Raw genomic sequence first — 716 nt, 5'->3', positions numbered from 1 at the left:
CTATCTACCTATATATCTATATCTATATCTATATCTATATCTATCTATCTATATATATCTCTATCGCTATATATATCTCTCCATCTCTATATATATCTCTCTATCTCCCTCTCTCCACAAGGACAACAGAAAATAACAATTTCCTGGGCGTTTCCTTCAGAAGACACCCATTTGATGGATATTTTCTGTCCCTTTTTTCTCCTGGAGGGATGGTTATCAGCTTCGGTCATATGTAATCACAAAAAAAAACATGTCTCTGGCGAAATGAACACCCTCATATTCTTCCAGACCGAATTAAAAAGCGTTCTTCAATTGCGGTTATGTGAAGAGTATTTGTTCGCCTAGGAGGAATAATGAGCCGGCTCAACCGATCTGAGTGTTCGTTTTCTGATTGCATATGGTCGAAGCTTCTAACCATTTCTCAAGGAGCCGAGGGGACGTAAAATAATCAAATGGGTATTTTCTGAAGGAAACACCCATAAAATTGATATTTTCTGGCCCATTTTGCTCCTGGGGATGGTTACTAGCTTTCGCCATATGCAATCAGATAAAGAACACTGTTAATTTAGTGACATTTGCTAGTCGCTTATTGCACACTAAACAAGTATTACACTAAATACATTCATTCATGGCTACCGTTTCCCTGTTATTTTGTTGTTGATGCAACTCATACATATCAAATTGATTAACGAGCGGGCAAAGCAGCTTTCATAAGT

The sequence above is a fragment of the Dendroctonus ponderosae genome, unplaced genomic scaffold (assembly GCF_020466585.1).
Source record: "Dendroctonus ponderosae isolate FM_Combo_2020 unplaced genomic scaffold, Dpon_F_20191213v2 Dpon_F_20191213_1, whole genome shotgun sequence".
NCBI lineage: Eukaryota > Metazoa > Arthropoda > Insecta > Coleoptera > Curculionidae > Dendroctonus > Dendroctonus ponderosae.
The sequence above is the reverse complement of the archived record's forward strand: the minus strand, read 5'-3'. Positions refer to the sequence as shown.